General features: G+C 41.4%; 1 long non-coding RNA gene and 1 pseudogene across 1 annotated transcript in view; both read left to right on the forward strand.

Moving 5' to 3' along the window:
* LOC148006749 (uncharacterized) overlaps window positions 1-19,945 on the forward strand; it is a 42,956-nt gene that overhangs the window by 20,316 nt on the left and 2,695 nt on the right. The gene's annotated exons all lie outside the window — the stretch shown is intronic.
* On the forward strand, window positions 10,074-10,601 carry Rps27a-ps24 (ribosomal protein S27a, pseudogene 24; annotated as a pseudogene).

Here is a 19,945-nt window from a genome sequence, read left to right on the forward strand (position 1 = left end):
GGCTAAGATCAAAAACTCAGGTGACAGCAGATGCTGGCGAGGATGTGGAGAAAGAGGAACACTCCTCCATTGTTGGTGGGATTGCAGACTGGTAAAACCATTCTGGAAATCAGTCTGGAGGTTCCTCAGAAAATTGGACATTGAACTGCCTGAGGATCCAGCTATACCTCTCTTGGGCATATACCCAAAAGATGCCTCAACATATAAAAGAGACACGTGCTCCACTATGTTCATCGCAGCCTTATTTATAATAGCCAGAAACTGGAAAGAACCCAGATCCCCTTCAACAGAGGAATGGATACAGAAAATGTGGTACATCTACACAATGGAATATTACTCAGCTATCAAAAACAACGAGTTTATGAAATTCGTAGGCAAATGGTTGGAACTGGAAAATATCATCCTGAGTGAGCTAACCCAATCACAGAAAGACATACATGGTATGCACTCATTGATAAGTGGCTATTAGCCCAAATGCTTGAATTACCCTAGATCCCTAGAACAAACGAAACTCAAGACGGATGATCAAAATGTGAATGCTTCACTCCTTCTTTAAATGAGGAAAAAGAATACCCTTGGCTGGGAAGGGAGAGGCAAAGATTAAAACAGAGACTGAAGGAACACCCATTCAGAGCCTGCCCCACAGGTGGCCCATACATATACAGCCACCCAATTGGACAAGATGGATGAAGCAAAGAAGTGCAGACCGACAGGAGCCGGATGTAGATCTCTCCTGAGAGACACAGCCAGAATACAGCAAATACAGAGGCGAATGCCAGCAGCAAAGCACTGAACTGAGAATAGGTCCCCCGTTGAAGGAATCAGAGAAAGAACTGGAAGAGCTTGAAGGGGCTCGAGACCCCAAAAGTACAACAATGTCAAGCAACCAGAGCTTCCAGGGACTAAGCCACTACCTAAATACTATACATGGACTGACCCTGGACTCTGACCCCATAGATAGCAATGAATATCCTAGTAAGAGCACCAGTGGAAGGGGAAGCCCTGGGTCCTGCTAAGACTGAACCCCCAGTGAACTAGACTATGGGGGGAGGGCGGCAATGGGGGGAGGGTTGGGAGGGGGACACCCATAAGGAAGGGGAGGGGGGAGGGGGATGTTTGCCCGGAAACCGGGAAAGGGAATAACACTTGAAATGTATATAAGAAATACTCAAGTTAATAATAATAAAAAAAGAGATCCAGCAAAACGTTTGAAATTATCCCTCATTATGTTACAACTTTGAACTCCATCTTTCCAAATTTTTGCTAATGGTTACAAGATTCCATTCTTACTACCATGTGTTTAAAAGATCACATCATATCCTCTGATCTTGACATGAGTATATAAATCTGGAAGCCATATGCCTTGATTCTGACTACTTGGCCACTCTTCAGTCTTTACATTGCTGCCTCCCAGCATCTGACACTGTGAGCCCCACAGAGTTACACTTCTGTGAGATCAGTCTCCTCCCTACTCCCTATCTCCTCACCAGCTGAGATTCAAATGCCGTTCTAACTTTCTTCAAGCTTGTGCCTCACTGATGAAAGCAGTCACACTAGGAACCGATGCTCTCAGTTGCAAGCACTTCAGGTTCTCCTTGTTTTGAGGCCATCTTGTTTTGAAGCCATCGAGTAGTGTTTGTTGGTTGCTCTCAACCTGCTCTGTCGCCGGATAAACCAGGATAAAGGTGTGAATGAAGGCGTAGTTTTTCATGTCGTCAATTTGGCAATGTGTGCTTAGATTAACCCTCTTGTTTTTTTTTTTTTTCTTATGGTCCCTGCTTCTCTCAACTCCAACAAAAGCCAATGGTACTACTTCTTAGTCTCCCTTGAGACAGAACTTCACTATGTACCCTAGTCTGGCCTAGAACTCTCTTTATATCTCCAACTGGCCTTAGACTCAGTCTTCTCCTGCCTCAGCCTATGCTGGCATTACAGGCATGTACCATTCCAGTTACTTTTTTTCTTTCTTTTTATGTGAGAAACCATTTCTGCTGGCCCAGTCTCTTATTCTACACATATCTTCTTTACAAATATTACATGAGTACTGCTCCACGAACACCCCCCAGTTCAAATGCTTCGAGAGAATTTTCTATACCCATAGAGCAATGTTCATATACCTTCGGGTCTGTAAGCGTTATCTGTAGGGTTTCACTAATTAACTCAGATACTGGAGGACCTAGCCCACTGTGGAAGGCATTATTCTGAGGAGGGTGTGTGTGTCCTGAACTATACACAAGTCAGGAGGCCAAGCTGTCAAACAAATGGCATTCAGTTATTTCTCTTGACTGTGGCTCTGATGTGAGCAGCTGCTTTTAGCTCCTGTCACTGTGCATTCCTCACAGCGATGGACTTGTGGCCAAGAAGCATACGGTGGTACAGGCCTCTCCTTGAAGTTGCTTCTTGTTCAGGCGGTTTATAGAAGTAACAAAAATGAGACTAGACTGACATGTCCTAGTTGTTGAAAATCTTGGGTTTTGTCTCATTTAATTAGAAAAAAATAGAAGTAAAATAGCACATGTTTACTGAGTGTGCTGGGCAGAAATCATCTTTCATATGGTGGTCACACACTCTGACATGATGTAAACTTTCTTCTAACCTGACTTGAACTTAGTCGTTGCCACCCACCTAAAATATCAGTTTCAATCTTTATTTTTTTTATAACCCTTGGTTATAACATCCTGACAGTTTGGCTTCTCCAGTTACTTTTGCATTACTTATTAATATTGTTAATATCATTTTTAATTATTATTATCAGTACTGGAGTGCTGCTGTCCCATCACAGGGGCATTGGTCCAACCTTCCTGTTTGTGAGCTAGCCCCTGGGCTTGTCCCCTGGATGGCCTTCTTCAGAATTGCTACTACAGGAAGCCGTGCTGGCATAGGCTCCATCGCTTTAGGGGTCGACTCTGGTCTTGGTCTTTGATATCAGAGGAATGGGCCCCAAGCCTTCCCAAGTTAGCCCATCTAAAAATCGCTCTACAATTTCCTACAATCTCACGTTTAAGAGAAATCCTGTAGTTCACCGTCTATCTCGGCACGCTCTATGATTTCCCATTTTAATAAAATATATTTGGAGGCGTATTCCGTAACCCCAGCTCTTCTCTGTTCAGCAGCTCAGCTCCTTTAATCACTGTCTCAGCCTGATTGACTTCCTCTAATTTAGCAACATTTAATGAATGCCCTGAGTACAATGGCTGCTGTGCACACTTTCAACACAGTGTTCCCATTATGTTCTGACAAATTTGGACCAGCATAATGCTTGTATGATTTATGATTGTCTTTTTCCTTCCCTTTTCATGGTGCAGGTTGAGATCTCCTATAACCATCTAGTTCAGGAATTAATGGATTACCTGTTCCTGGCTTCAGGCTCATTATAGTTCTAGACCATAACACTGCAATTGGGTAGAAGGGGGACAAGGCATGCTCACCACAAGATTAGCAGATTCCAGTAGTTTCTATTCGGATTCATCTCTTGCTGCCCTGTGGACAGCAGATGCTTTGTGGACATTTGGGGAGTGAACATGTCTTTTCTCTCTGACAATCACAGCTCTCTTCTTTTTCTCTTGTTCCCAGACCACCTGAATGCCAGTGGGCAAGACATTTCTCAGAGGGAAGCAGTAATCCCATGCTAATTGACTTTTCAGTGTCAGCTCCCAGGCACATACAGCTTCCTGGCTTACTTCTGTGTGCCTGTCTATTCCCGTTTACCTAGGAAATGCCCTCTATGTGCCTGACCCTTTCACCCAGACAGGACACACTGCGGAGTCACTTAATCAGCCCTGATGACTGTTGTACATCTGCAGAAAACATTCTGCTTTCGCTGCGACCGTCCCATTTCCCTTACTTTGAGACTTCATGGGAAGTGAAAAATGAGTTTAGTTTGGCTTTCTTCCACAGCCCCTTGAAAATTGTGGGGTTTCTTGCCACTGCAGCTTTGTTACATTAGCGTCTTAACCATGGCCCACGTGAAGCTCCCCGATAAAGTTTGTCAGGATTAGTAATTCTTTTCACTAATCAGGATATAACTGTCCTCTCTGGTGGCACACTGCCCTCCCCCTACCCAAGTATGAGCTCTACCTTACCCACCATTCCTTGCTTCCATTTGCAGGAGCCGAATTATCTGCTCCTTGCTGCTGCGTCCCTGTGCAGTCTCTCCTCAGCTACAAGCAGAGCCTTTGTAAAGTGGGAGCTCTTTATCATACTTCTGTGTATCGGGTGCAGAACACGACCCTTAGGAGAAATTCAGCAGAGACCGTCTGAATGCAGGAGAGAGAACTCAGGCGGAAAAGACACTAGCCATTTAGACCTGGAGACCTGAGTTCAATTCCTGGCACCGACACTAGGTAAGAAGGGAAAAGAAACTCCATAGCATTGTCCTCTGTCTGACCTCCTCATAAGAATCCCCACCCCCAACACACACACACACACGCACACACACACACATCAGGCACACACAGAGAACAATAATAAATACAACTTATTATTTAAAAACATACTCACTTCTAGCATGACTACTGATGCAGATCCTAACATTTACACCCCACACACCCCCGATCCATATTTTCAATGGTAGAGAATACCAAGAAGGAAATTATTTCCACTTTGCTAATCACTGTTGCTAGGTGCCTGGCCCCAAACACAGTAGAACCCCTCCCCCTCTCTCTCGTGATAAGACTTCTTGCCTAAGAGCTCTCCATCAGTATTCTGTGTCTAATGCTAATATTTAATAGGCATCTGTTTTCTAAATAAAACCTCATTACTACATGTTTATACTATCCTGAGTTTGTGTGTTCTTTTGTACCTTTGAAATCTTTGTTTTTTCAATAGATACTTTATGGAAGAAGTTGTATGAATAACCAATGAACATAAGGTATGGTGATCAATACCAGTCATTAGAAAAATCTAAAATTTATCCTTGGAAGCCCGTTTATGTTTTACTTTTCATTCTTCTCTCATACAACACATCCTGACTGCAGTTGTCCCCTCCCTCCACTCCTCCCAGTCCTTCTGCCCTCACACACACACACACCTCCCTTCCCTCCACTCCTCCCATTCCCATCCTGCCTCCCACGCCTCCCTCCCTTTCCCTCCACTCCTCCCCAAATCCCTGCCTCCCCTTCCCCCACACACCTTCCTTCTCCTCCAGATCTACTTCTCATTTCCCTTCATAAAGAAAGCAGCTCTCCTAGGGATAGCAACTGAACACAGTGTAACTAGTTACACTGACTTGTACAATTGTACAAATCCTCCTATCTAGGCTGGAAAAGTCAATCCAGTAGAAAGAAAGGGGTCCCAAGGGCAGGCAAAAGAGTCTGAGTCAGCCTCTACTCCCACTGTTAGGAATCCCACAAGAACACCATGACACTCAGTCATAGCATAGGCTGAGGACCTAGCACAAACCCATGTAGGCTTCATGATTGCTTCATTCTCTATGAGCTCTTAGGAACCCTGGGCTATGTTCTCCTGGTGTCCTTGACCCCTGTGGGTCCTATAATCCTTCCTCCCTCTCATCTGTGGGGTTCCCTGAGCTCCACCTATATTTGCCTGTGGGTCTCTGCTTGTGATCCCATCAGCTGTGGGAGGAAGCCTCTCTGGTGTCAACTGGGCTGGGCACCAATAGGAATCGTTTCATTGACTTCTTTTTTCCAGTCAAGTTTGGTTCTATCCTGGGTCTCTCGGGCTATCCAGCCTCTGGCTTCTGGACATCCAGGAAGTGTCACTTTGTGACTTCTGCTTTCTATGACTTTCCATGCACCCTGTTCAGTTACTCACCAGTTTATAAGGTTTTTGTACATCATTAATATTTACTTTCTCTTGGGCCTACCACTCCAATAATTCTTTCCAAGTAAGTCAGTTGCGTTTTTATCTTTGGATTTTCTCCATTTATATTTCATTTTATAACTTTAAATAAAATTTTATAGTTTTCTTTATAATCTTTATTGGTGAAGTTCTTCCTAGATGTTTTGAAGTGTTGGAACTGGGAGAGGGCTGAGTTTTCTCCTTCAAAGTTTTACTATTTAGCATAAAAAAGTATTGGTCCTTGGCACCCTGTCTTCTAACCAACTATCTCACATCACTTCTATTTTGCTAAAATTTGTCTGGTATTCTAGGTTTTCAGTCATTTGCAAAAGAAGAATTCGATTTTTTTTCAAACCAATTATTTTACATTTGTGTCAACTTGCATATTTTAGTAGTTCTAAGGCACATTCACGAGTACTGATGGTAGTGTGTAAAGGTACCTTCATATTTTATCATACAGTCTAATGGATATTTTATTGGATTTAGGCAATTTTATTATAGTTCATTTCTTTTCATTCTTTTAAACAATTTAATTGCACATGTGTTTCGTGTGTGTGTGTGCGCTCAAGTGTACATGCATGTGTGTGTATGTGTATGTATGTGTATGTGTGTGTATGTGTGTGTATGTATGTGTGTGTGTGTATGTTTGTGTGTAGTGTGTAGATATCATTAGAAGCCAACAGTATCAGATCCCCCTGGAGCTGGAGTTACAAGCAGTTGTGAGTCCAACTTGGGTGTGTGGGGAACTGAACTTGGGTCCTTTGCAAAAGCAGTATGTACTCCTAACTCCTGAGTTAGCTTTCCATCCCCAATTTCTTTTCATTCTTATGTCATTTGGAGCCATAGTTAATTACAAATACTGAAATCTAATTGATATTTTCCCTTCAAAGTGATTGCTATCAATTATGTTAACAGACTTCTTGATATCGAGTTATCATTCCTTCTTCCCTCCCTCTCCCTAAAAGAAACCCACTTTGGTTTCTCCCACTAAATTATTGATGCTTGGATCTGACTGATGTAGCCTTCTCTGTGTTGGCAGGTTCACAGAAGATTGAAAATAGATGCAATTCTACCAAAAGGGCTAATGACCCAGCACCACACAGATTTTCTGGACTGTACATGATAACAATTTGGGAATCTGTTCCACTCTTTCCCCTCAAAAGACTCAGTCCTCTAAAACTATTGTCACTTTGGCTTTTAGGGTTTATAGCAACTGATGTTTTTGCTCTGTCTGTGAAGAGGAAACCACCAGTTGTTCTCACCGGTGGCAAGACCCACCGTGCTCAGTTTCCCCTGGTCATTAGGAGCTTCAATTATACCAAGAACTTGAGCTGGAAGAAGAGGAATGGCAGATAGGTTGCTATCTTTCCAAACACATGCAATTGAGTAGTTTAATAACCCGATAATTTATCAAACAGTGTATACACTAGGCTGTGGAGAGTTGGATAATAATGGTGTGCAAGAGTTTCTCTGTTTTTAATTGCTTATTTAATGAAAATGTGTGCGCACAGGAGCAATTATGACAAGAAAGAATGTGACAGGTGTTTTAGTAATTTTATAAATAAGTGGGTTTCAAGATGAGAGTACTAACTTCTAGCTGAAAGAGTGGAGGAAGTTTTCTAAGACCATCTGGCATTGGCCTTGACGAATGCAAACAGCTACAACAGATTACATACCAAGAAGCCAGAGGCAGTCAATATTTAGGGAAGGCTAACTTTGAACTTGAGTTGCATTGATCCCGTGTGATGAGTTGAGCTGAACCAGAGGGAGAAAAGTATCCCGGGCAGGAGTCAAGGCCCAGGGGAAGGCTGAATGCTGTGTTTTGGGTCACAGTGCACAAAGATGCAGAGAATGGAAGAACAGCTTGCCCTGGATGTCATTGTGAAGAGTTGGGCCTTCTTCTTTAAGTAGTATACACCAACCAACTTTCTTACACAGACACTTAGCAGTGTCCTGGCAGAGGAGGTGCACCCTGCAGTTAGACTACAGGGAATAGAGATAATAACTAGAGAATACAGTCAGAAGGTGACCAAGGGATGTGGAAGAGAAGAAGCAGCATGGGAAGGAGACACGGTCAGAGGAAACAGATGGATTTGGGGCATGGACTAGATCTAAAGATGAAGGACAAGAGGATAAGGAATGTGTATGTTTCTATTACGAAGTTTTGGAATTCTCTGTAGTTTTGTATTGTGGCTATTAAATTACCACAAACTCAGTGTCTTAAAACACAAAAAAAAATTTCTTAGAGATATTCACATAAGAACCCAGAAATGAGTTTTATAGGACTATGCTCAGTGTCCGTAGTCTGTGCTGTTTTACGGGAATTGGGGAGATGATCTACTTTCTCACACTTTCCATCTGCCAGAGGCCACCTGACTCGTGTGGTCCCTTCCTCCATCCTTAAAGTTACTACTTGGTTGCTGATAGCTTATCTTCATTTCTGACTGTGTTCCTCCTATTTCCCTTTAATAAGAACTCTTGTGATTCCATTAGAACCACTTCAGGGATGCAGGAGATTTTTTAAGTCAAGAGCTTTCATCTAATTACAAGTCCCTTTCACCATGTAAGGTAACACATCCACAGGTTTTGGAGATTAGGGCTGGGACATCATTAAGGGGCCATGATAGAAAGCCTACATAAGATACATAATATTTGAACTTCCTTTACCTCAAATGACCAATTTTACCTGGGCACACATTAACACCATCTTCCAGCATAATATTTTGTGGCTCACTCTATTTGGTCAGCTTTAACTCTCTCTTACCCTCACTGTTAAAGGACAATATGATCCTTTTAAAGTGATCCCTTTTATTTCTTTAACTAGTTGGGTTTTTCCTTTTGGTTTGTTTTTGCTTCTCTTTTTCATTTTTCTTTTTATACACCCTCCCCCTTTTTAACCTCTTTCTTTTAAGCTTCCAGATTGTAAACATATGATAAGCATTGAGAGCAAACATGTGCTATACTTTTAGGTCCAAAGCAATTTCCTCAAGAATTTGCTCTTGATGGCAGATGGCTGTTTTAACATAGCAACCCATATGCTTCAAAATGTAGCACAAGGGGATAGGTGCCCAGTGAGCCCATCTCAAAGATTTAGCATAGTATTATGAGATTCTAAAGCACCAGGATTTCTTCTTTCCTGAAACAAACTGAAGGCCTAAGTTAAGTGTACTTTTTTTAGATTTCTGACCATCTGTTTATCAGAGGTGTCCAAGCTTGTGGAAGTCTATATCTTGTAAACAAATTAAAAGTGAAGCAGTGCATAGAACAACAGCGCAGGATCTTGAGCCAGACTAAGTATTAGTAATCACAGCTCCATTTTGTAATGACTTTCAGAAAATTGTGTACAGGCTCATGCAGTTTCTTATTGGTCAATAGTAATGTTAAATTGAGTTGTTATGATTACTAATGAAAATAATTCTTTCAAAGCTTTTACTCTAGAATAGTTATATATTGATTTCTCAATAAACATTAACTATCAATGCTTTTAAAAAGTTAGATCCATTAAAAATGTGTGTTAACTTTAGTCCTTAACTAGCTCAATGTCCTTAACTTTAGTACTTGGGAAACAGAGGCAGAAAGATCTCTGTGAATTTGAGACCAGCCTGGTCTTACATAGCAAACTATAGGACATACAGGGGTACATGGTAGGACCCTGACTCAAAATAAATAAAAGATAAAAATACATCTGTGATGCATACCAGAGTTTTTACCACTGTCTTTGGCCAGCTGGAGACCCCATTACAGCAAAGGCAACCTTGAAGCAGCAGGACACTGACAACAGGAAACTCAGGACCTCCTCATCTCTCTTGTGCTGGGCTTCGGTTTCATTTGCTGATTAAAATGTAGCAAACTGGTTTATGCTGTTATTATCTTGAGCTTCTGTGCCTGGATATACTTTGTAAAAAGGAGACAAGAAGGAGAAAGACCTATTTTGTAAAATTTCTTTGCTGTCACATTTTGCTTTACTCTTTCTGGGAATACTTTCTAAGACAGCATTTATTTATTTGATTTAGAGAGCTTGAAAAATTAGGACTACTGCTAACTAGATAAATTCTAGAGAAGCCCATATTTCCTTTGAATGGCAGAAAGAAAATTCACAAAGACCTCACTCAATAAGAATGAACCCAGAAGTCACTTATGAGGTCTTATACCTATAATCTCAGCAGTAAGGAGGGGGACTGAGCAGGTAGATGATCATAAATTTGAAGTCAGCCTGAGCTACATATCAACAAGATTCTGACTAAATAAATAAATAGATAAAAGTAAATAAGTAGCCTTTCCTGTCTACTATCATGACTGAAGCCATAGCCACAATGCAGATCTTTTGTGAAGACAATTACAGCAAAGACCATCATGCTTAGCGTTGAGCCCTCGGACACTATGGACACTATAGAAAATGTAAAGGCCAAGATCCAGGATGAGGAAGGAATTCCTCCTGATCAGCAGAGGTCAGAGGTCGATCTTTGCTAGTAAGTGGCTGGAAGATGGCCGTACTTTGACTACAGCATTCAAAAGGAGTCCATCCTTCATCTTGTGCTAAGAAAAGGAAGAAGTCTTACACCACACCCAAGGACAGTAGGCATAGGAGGAAGAAGGTTAAGCTGGCTGTGCTGAAACACTATAAGGTGGGTGAAAATGACAAAATCATCCGACTTCCTCGGGAATGTCCTTCTGATGAACATGGTGCTGGAGTTTTCATGGATAACTACTTTGACAGGCATACTGTGGCAAGTGTTGTCTGACTTACTGCTTCAACAAACCCGAAGACAAGTAGTTGTGTATGAGTTAATAAAAAGGAGGAAAGGGAGCAAACGTAAATAAATGATAAGTAAATGGGACATGGTACATACCAGAAAGACAGCTCAGTAGCTAAAAATTCTTGCTGTGTAAGTGGATCAGAGTTTGGGTCCCCAGCATTCACTTGAAGGCTTTACTACCTGCCTGAATCCAGTGTCTGTGGTACTGAGAAGGAGTTACTGGATTTGCTAGCTAGACTAGCCAGATTGGTGAACTGTGAATACATCCATATAAAAAGTGAACATCATCTAGGAAGTTACTGACATTAAAAATTGGCCTCCATGCACACTACACACACACACACACACACACACACACACACACACACACACACACGATCCCTACACATGTGAACATATGTACACATGGATTCACACCACACACAAGCAAAAACAAAAAAGTATGTGTGGGGAGATTAATGGTGAATCTGAAGAAGGGTATGATGGCTCAGCAGACAAAGGTGCCTGCATGCAAGCCTGACAACTTGACTTCCATTCCTAGATCCCACAAGGAAACAGAGAATAATCCCTAAGTATTAAGTATTTTCTGACCTTCACATGTGCGAGAGCGCACGCATGCGTGCGCGCTCACACACACACACACACACACACACATACACACACAACACACACACACACACATACACACACACACACAAAATGTAGTCGTGGGACCATGCATAGCCACTGGAGAAGTGAAACATGGGGAGCTTGACTCCATTTCCCCAAAGCTGCTGCTGTCCCTTGGGGAAGTGCTCTGACACTGCTCTAGGGGTGGGAAAACACAGTCTGAGATGGGGAGATGAAATTCCTTACCTTCCAGTCATCTAGTGGCCACTATAAAACTGCACACAGAAGTTGGGAACAAAGTGTTGGGGGTTCCCGGCCTACAACAAGGCCAGGACATTGGTGGCCTTGGGTTGAGGACAGTCTAGCCTGGGCTCAGGGCTGGGAGCTCTAGTTTAGCTCATCAGTGAAGGTAGTGGTAGTTGTTTGGAAGCAAGGGGTGGGGGGGGGATGGCGGATGTGGGGGTTGTTTCTAAGGGAGATTCAGGTAGCAGCTCTGCAGGCGAAGGCCTGCTCCATGCTCCCCGTGGTGTTGGTAGATGGAAGAGACAGTCCTTGGTTCCAGACTGTTTATTGGTTGTTCATCACAGGAAATGTATACGTAACATACCAAACCCACTTCTCAGAGTGGCCTGGAGATTGAATACCTTTTGCAGGGAGGAATGTCTGGGAAAGGAAGCTTATTGGCTAAATCCTCAGGGCCTTTAGGTTCCTCACCAGGATGGAGAACTCTGGTCTGGGCCTACATGACCACAGGTCAGGCTTCCTTATGGAAGTGTGGAGATGTATCCTAGGCCAGGAATCTCGCAGGAAGCAGGAAGCCGCCTACTGTCTCAGGTGGGCCTGAGATTCTGGGGACTCAGACCAGCTCTACCTTACCAACTTTCCTAGCAAAGTCCGTTGTCTGACCTATAGTTTTTATTTAAAAGGTTGGACCTGATTGGTAGACATGAGAATAATTTTCTGTGTCTATAGCATTGAAATTACGGAGAAAATAGATGAATGCATTAGTCTAGCTGCTTACATGCTTTTATAGAAGAATCTAGTAAAACTTCTCTTTCCACAGAGGTTCCTTAAATCCTCCTTAATCTGTACAAGAATAATCAATTTTAAAGCTGTGATTCTTAAGTAACAGTGTTATACTTCACCTGAGAGAAAATGTGAGAATAATTAGCTGAAGCTACGAGTGTTCCAGACTTGAGGTGTAAGCCCTGGCAGTTCCCTTCAGTGTGGCTTTTTGCCAAATTGTTAATCCTGGAACCTTCTGACCCTGAGACATGGGAGAGTGTGGAGTGATAGTGTGCAGGCTGTTGATGCCATCATCCCTTCACCCAAAGCCATATTTAGGAAACCAGAGAGGCAGACTAGTGGGAAATAGCTGCTAGCGTTCTTGCCTCTCCTCCTTATTCTCTTTATTTTTTATTGGATATTTTTAAATTTACATTTCAAATGTTATTCCCTTTCCCGGTTTCCTGGACATAAGCCCCCTATCCGCTCCACCTCCCCTTCTTATATAAGAGTGCTCCTCTCCCCAACTACCCTCCCTTTTGCCCCCCCCAACATTCCCCTACACTGGGGGAGGTCCAGCCTTGACAGGACCAAGGGCTTCTCCTTCCATTGGTGCCCAACAAGGCTATCCGCTGCTACAATACAGCTGGAGCCATGGGTCAGTCCAGGTATAGCCTTTGGGTAGTGGTTTAGTCCCTGGGTGCTCTGGTTGGTTGACATTGTTGCAAGCCCTTTCAGCTCTTCCAATTCTTTCTATAATTCCTGCAACAGGGATCCTATTCTCAGTTCAGTGGTTTGCTGCTTACATTCTCTTCATCACCACATTGAAATAAAAATAAACACATGGGAATATAGAGAATACCCAGTGGTTGATTTAAGCTTAACCATGTCAACAATAATAAGTGTGAATGGTTAAAATATTCCTATCAAGGTGGAGAGACTATCTTTTTTTTAAAAGACCCAAGTATACCTACAATAAATTTACTCTAAAATAAATAGAGAAATAGCTTGATAGTAAATGGACGCAAAAATACAGCATGGTGACATTAGTTAAAACATGGCCAGAGTAGTCATGTTTATATGAGGCAAATTAGATTTTAGAGAAACATTTTTATAAAGTAATAAAGAATTTTTACATAATTGTTAAAGGGACAATTTTTCAAGAGAACATAATTTTAAATAGTTATACACTTAATTAGAGAACTCAAAAGTACATAAAGTTCCCCACTTTTAAGTGGGGTTCAAGCATCCTCACTTGAGTCTAACTTCTTGTCTAACTTCTTTGGGTCTGTATCATGGGCATTCTGTACTTTTTGGCTAATATCCACTTACATACCATGAAGTACATACATGTGAGTACATACCATGCATGTACTTTTTGGTCTCTGTTACCTCACTCAGGATGATATTTTCTAGTTTCATCCCTTTGCCTGTGAAACTCCTGGTGTCTTTGTTTTTAATAGCTGAGTAGTACTTCATTGTGTAAATGTATCACATTTTCTTTATCCATGCTTCAGTTGAGGGATATCTGGGTTCTTTCCATCTTCTGGCTATTATGAACAAAGCTGCAGTGAACGTGTGCCCTTGAGAAAAGGTAGAGCACCTTTGGGGCAGATGCCCAGGGGTGGTATAGCTGGGCCTTCAAGTACAACTATTTCCAACTTTCTGAGAAACCACCAAATTGATTTTCAGATTGGTCTTACAACATTGCAATCCCACCAAAAAACGGGGGAGTATTCTCCTTTTTCCACACCCTTGCCAGCATGTGCTGTCACTTGAGTTGTTTATTCTAGCCCTCTGTTGAATGAAGGGTTAGTGAAGATCTTTTCCCAACCTGTAGGTTGCTGTTTTGTCCTATTGACAGTGCCCTTTGCCTTACAGAAGCTTTTCAGTTTCGTGAGGTCCCATTTATTAAATCTTGACCTTAGTGCCTGAGCCACTGATGTTCTGTTCAGAAAATTTTCCCCTGTGCCAATGCATTCCAAGATTTCCCCACTTTCTCTTCTATTAGATTCAGTGCGTTTTGAGGCCTTTGATCCATTTGGACTTGAGTTTTGTGCAGGGTGATAAATATGGATCTATTTGCATTCTTCTATATGCAGAGGGGGCAGAGGGAAGAAGGAATCTGAATTGGAGATGTACAGTATCATGACTGAAAATTTCCTGTGGTTAGTTATGTCATAGCCATTGTTAAATCATAGCACAAGGCATCCCTTATATGTCGATGCAGAGCAGGGAAATATATATGTGTATATATATATATATATATATATATATATATATATATATATATATATATGACTATTAGACGTTTTCAATGATATTCTTATTTTAGAGTATATTCTTATTATTTTAAAATTGTTAGCTCTGAAAGAGCCCCAGATCTGTCCTTCACATTCTTCAGGAGGTAGCCAGAAGGAGGCCTCATTATAGGTGAGACCAGCTCCATCCATGTTTCTTCTCATCCTCCAGTGGCGTGAAAGGTGAACCTGAAGATGTACATATGCTTGCCTTGGGAGAGCCTTGTACAGTTTGTGTTTTGGGCTTTTAACAATAGCTTAAAAATAAATATCTACATTAAGAAACTTATAAGTAAAAGTATGAAGAAAAATATTTTTATAGTTGATGTGTTCAAGCCATATTATTAAAATAAATCATGGTTTGTTTGTTTTTTACCAAAAACATAAGGGTTTTTGCATGCCTTTAATCCCAGCACATATGAAGCAGAGGCAGGCAGGTCTATTTGAGTCTGAGACCGTCCTGGTCTACAGAGCAAATTCCAGGATATGACATGGAGAAACCCTACCTCAAAACAAAACAAAAAAGTGTTTTGTAAAGTAGCAAGTTATAGTAAACTAAGTTTAATTTACTACTGAAGAGAACTACGATGCAAGTTTAGCGCAGCCTATGTGTGGAGCAGTAATGTCCTGTCTTCCCATCCACCATCTTGCCCCGCCCCTCCTCACTCCCTTGATTGGCTGGTCATGGCAACATTCAGGTCTACACACTCTGCCATTCTACATGCCCCACATAGCTGTACCCTTTTGTATCCTTTTCACTATATTTTCACTTCATCCTTTCTGATTTTCTCTATATTTAGACATATAGACACAATTGTGATGGCATTTCTATACCCCAGTATCCAGTACAGTAACTCAATGCAAAGCTTTGCATCCTGAGTTTGTACTGGACCGTACCATCTGGGTTTATGTATTCGTACCCCATATTTGCACAGCAATGGAACTATACAATGCTACATTTCTTAGAATCCATTACTCTGTCGTTCAGTGAGTCATGGCTGTGTCCTTAAACTTTTAAACAGTATATACGGTCTCAAGCCAAAGTAATAATGTTTATTTTTATCACTTGTCTAAATTTAATAGCACTCTTTGTTGGGTTTCCAGCATGACAGCATTCAACATCCAGGTAATTAAGTGCATTTTAATTGCATGCAAGTTGGATTAAATGAAAGTAGTCATAACATTCTTTAATTACATATGTTGCTTTCAAAATTTCTTTCCCTTTTTCCTCAAGATTGAAACTTTCACTTGAGAAATTTTCCACAATACAATTCAATTCTGGAGTGATTCACAGCATCTCTCACCACCCCACGAAGTCAATGCCACTTCATTATTCTCGTCTGTTCAAAGATTTAAAAGTGTTTCTTTTCATTTACATAATCATCTTGTTCTGATGTCCACAATGCCTCTGAGAGGCCCTGCCAATGAAGAACGCATTGCAAATGGTACAGGGCTCTCCGCCAATAGCGTTGCCCTTCACTAGGAGCCCGGAACCAAATTTGTCACACACCTCGAGCAAGACCCGCACATTAGTCACATTGCAAACTTCCACTTCATGGGCAGCAGAGACTCACAGGGCATTGCATGCATTTTGTTTCTTAGAAGTGCGGTTCTCACAAAACCCCGTGACCAAAACAAATGCCATTTCAAAGGACTTTACAAATGCCTCACTTCCTTTGCAGTGAAGAACAGTGATAATGGAAGCCCGGCAGTCGCTATAAACTGGTTTTGGGACTCGCTTCTCTTGCATTTTTCTTCTCAAGACTGTTAAAGTTGATTATGCAATGATGAAAATAAGCTACAGAGGCCTTGGTTAGAGCTAAATACAAAAGGAGAGCATCTGAAATAAAATCACACACACAAAAAGTTACTGTGGGCCCGCTAGACGGCTCAGCAGATTAAAGGCATCAGAAGCCCTGACAACCTGAGTTTGGTTCCCACATAGTGGAAGAAAAACCCTGACTGGCAAGTTGTTCTCTGACCTCCCTACAGCACTCTGTGGCATGCAATCCCCACATACAAGAAAGAACGGAAGAAGGAAGGAAGGAAGGAAGGAAGGAAGGAAGGAAGGGAGGGAGGGAGGGAGGGAGGGAGGGAGGGAGGGAGGGAGGGAGGGAGGGGAAAGAAAATGAAATTTAACTTGCCGATGTTATGTTGTAAAGAATAGTTATGCCTGAGAATTGGAGGGAAACTTAAAATTTAACTGCCCCAAAAATCTTAATTTCACATACAAAAACAAAAACAAACAAACAAACAAACAAAAATACTAAAGTTCCTTGACACATTAGATAAGTGTCCTGACTCTTTACTTCCCAGGGAAGTTTAGTGACCACATGGATGGATTATGACCCGGAAATATTAATCAAGTAAACCCTTTCCTCCTCAAGTTACTTTGGTCAGATAATTTTATCACAGAGGCAGAGATCAGAATAGAACGTAAGAGGCTTGACTACGACAACCTCCACATCGTAAAGTTCACAAAGCTACAAAAACATCAAAATTAACATTATTAGCATATGTCACCTCCTACAGTTTCTTCATACGTTTTTGCAATTACTTTCCTGCTTTCCATCCCTCCCAAAGCAATGGCTGGCCTATAGCTCCATCACTATAGATTAGGTTTCATTTCATAGAATTTATTTAAGTAAGGTAATCTGGCCATTACACTATAGCCCATACTGACCTAGGACTCAGCATGTAGCCCAGGCTGACCTTGAACTCACTGTATAGCTCAAGTAAAGCTTGAACTCTTCCTCTGGCCTTAGTCTCTTGAATGATGGGATTGCACATTAGACACAGTACACTCAGCCCCCCAATTTAAATAGACATATGCTACTCATTCATTCATGCCTTCTCTTTGCTCTGGTTCCCTTTGTCCATTAAAGTAAGGAGGTTTATGTTGTCTTGGGTTTCCAAAGTCCATTACTTATTGAGGCTGCATCATTTCCCTCTGCACAGATATGGCATTTGGCCACTCACTTGTGGATGAACTATTAGGTAATATTTAGTTTCGGGCTGTCACTATTACTGATAACAGCAGGATCTTTCTTTTTCTGGCTGTTTTCCACTGGGTGTCTGCGGTATGGTTGAGCCTCACCTTTCTCATTGTTATATCCAATGGGTTTTTACTTTCCTTGGGCTCATCAAGGGAAAGAGGCAAAACTCACAGTTATAACTGGATAATTCAGAATGCTCTCAGATTGAGAGGAGATACAGACTAAGAATAAATACAATACAGAACACTTGAAAATTGTTGAGCAAATGACTAGACCTGGTTGTTTTTATAATTCCACTTATCCAACAGCTAGGGAACACAAATTGTTTACAAGTACACATCAAATATTCTCTGTGAAAGACTGTATTGTGAACAACACAATAAACCTCAACAAATTCAATCAATATTTAATTCATAAGAAGTAAGCTCCCAGATTTACTTCTGGAATTAACTAAAGATAATTAATAGAGAGATGACTGAATGGGAAGGCCCCAGATACATGGGACCTTCTTTTAAATAACTCATGTTTTTTAAAAAAAGAAGAAATCACACAGGGATTTAGTACATATTTTAACTGAATGAGAATGAAATATACCACATAACAGTTTGTGACACGAAGCTAATTACATGGAATAATTATCCCTCAACTGCTTATACTAAAGCTATGGAAGGCTCTAAATAGTTGAATAAGGTCTCTCCCAAATAGTCTAGAAAAAGAATAGCAAGCCCCATCTAAAGAAAACAGGGAAATGAAGTCATAAGAAGGCACAAAGGTCAGTGGCACAGGAAGCAAAAGCAGTAGGTTAAAATCAAGGAAACGAGAAGGCAGTGCTTTGCAAAGCTCAGTGGCATAGATCAACCTCTACTCGTCTAACCAAGGAAAGAGAAAACACAAGTCACCAACGTTAATGCAGGGGAGTACATAAAGATCCTCCAGTCATTAAAAGAATAATAATATTCTATTTGTGTGTGTGTGTGTGTGTGTGTTTGAGTTTTATTTTTGAGATTGTCATATAATTACAACCACTTCTTTCTGCTTCCGCCAAACCCTCCCACGCAACCCTTCTTGCTCTCTTTCAAATCCATTGCCCCCTTTTCGTTGTTACATGCACACATGTATATGTATATACATATGTATTTGTAAATATAACCTGTTCAGTCTATATGATGGTACCTGTATGTATGTTTTCAGTGCTGACCATTTGCTATTAGATAATATGTGCTCTTCCCTGGAGACTATTTCTCCCCCTCCCAGCAACTATCAGTTACCAGTAGCTGTTCTGCTGGGGTGGGATCCTATGCCCCTCTCAATGATGGCATTTGGTCTGGCTTGAACTCGCATGGATTTTGTGCATAGGAAACTACAAAACTTTTTGAGGCAGGGTAGTAAACATTCTACCTCTGAGCAGAAAAATATGTTTTAATTATGACAGAACTTGGAAGCCAAAATAGAAAACTCAACACATTTGAGTATGGTGGAATTTAAATTACTGTCATCTGAAGAGACCCCAGAGGTGAATCCATAGGTCATAAATGGGGTAGTGGACTATGTAGAGCAGCTGAGCGATTATAAAAGGAAATCAAAGGACTGGGATCAAGGAAAAGAGTATTTGTGTGTATTTATGTGTTAATAAAAACAGATCACTATACTCCAGAATAAAAGGTCAATATACTCTGACCACCTCTCGGTAACCCTCTCCCACAATCCTTCCCTATCCCCTCCTCCCCTTCTCCTCTGAGTGGGTGGGAGCTCCCCTGGGTATCCCCTCACCTTGATACATCAAATCTCTGTGAGACTAGGCACTTCCTCTCCCACCGAGGCCAGACAAGGCAGCCCAGCTAGAAGAACATATCCCATAGACAGACAACAGCTTTAGGGATGGCCCCTGCTCCAGTTGTTCAGGACCCACGTGACGACCAGGCTGCAAATCTGCTACACATGTGTGGGGAGGCCTAGGTCCAGCCTTTGAATGTTCTTTGGCTGATGGTTCAGTCTCTGAGAGCCCCAAAGGTTGAGGTTAGTTTACTCTGTTGATCTTCCTACAGAGTTTTATCCCCTTTGGGGGCTTGCAATTCTTCCCCCTATTCTTCCATGAGTTCAAGCTCTATTCACTGGCTGTGGGTGTCTGTATCTGTCTGAGTCAGTTGCTGGAAGGAACCTCTCAGAGGACAGCCATGCTAGACTCTTGTCTGATATATAGATATTTTTAGGGAAGAGAGTTCAAGTGACAGTAAAGATAAAATCATTCTTAAATATATGAAAATAATGTTCAAATTCACTAATGATCAGGTCAATTTAATGTTAAAGCATTTTGAGAAACAATAATTGAGAATAAATAAATTATTTAAGTCAGATGACGCCACATTGAGCAGGGTGAGCACTGGTGGGAATTCTTCACTGTAGAGAAGGAAGACATTATGTAACTACTTTTGAAAGGATTGGCTTCCCTGATGAACCTGACAGTGCACACAAACTACCA

Source organism: Rattus norvegicus, chromosome 2 (genome assembly GCF_021556685.1).
Source record: "Rattus norvegicus strain SHRSP/BbbUtx chromosome 2, alternate assembly SHRSP_T2T, whole genome shotgun sequence".
NCBI lineage: Eukaryota > Metazoa > Chordata > Mammalia > Rodentia > Muridae > Rattus > Rattus norvegicus.